Genomic DNA, 636 nt, shown 5'->3' on the forward strand with positions numbered 1-636 from the left:
CCTCAATAGCTCCTTAAACTCCCCCCCCCCCCCCCCAAAAAAAAAAAAAACATGAAAAATCACCGCATGATTTTTTTGTAGAATCACGGGAATAGAATATTAATGGGGAGTATGATAGTGTTTTGGTGACTTTCCTTGGTTTGGAACATGTGAAAATAGAGAAACATAAAGGGCAAAAGACTACGAAAAAATATAAACGACAAAAATAATACAAGACCTGATTTCGAAACTACGACCATTTACACATTCTGAACCCGCTTCAACCATCCGACCAAGGAACTTCCTTTGTCAAGCGGGTTGAACGGCCTTTTTTTTATAGGATAGTTTCTTAGAAAGATAATTTGCACATCAAAATAGTTTTAAAAAAATTTACGAAATGGGTTCAATTAAACCCCCTTGAACCAACATGGTTCCGTCCATTCGGCGCCTGAATTTCAAGCATTGTTTAGATCGTTGACTGATGTTGTTATTTATTTATTTTATATGATAAGATAATATAAACGGAAAAATATTAAAATATTCCAGGGGATATCTTGGCGTTTAAAAATTTTAGTGACACATGCCAGCATATTGAAAAATACCGGAGGAAACAATACTGGAGAGGATTCACTGTCGACTCTTCTCTCTCTCTCCTCC

Source organism: Nicotiana attenuata, chromosome 7, assembly GCF_001879085.1.
Source record: "Nicotiana attenuata strain UT chromosome 7, NIATTr2, whole genome shotgun sequence".
In the NCBI taxonomy this organism is placed as follows: domain Eukaryota; kingdom Viridiplantae; phylum Streptophyta; class Magnoliopsida; order Solanales; family Solanaceae; genus Nicotiana; species Nicotiana attenuata.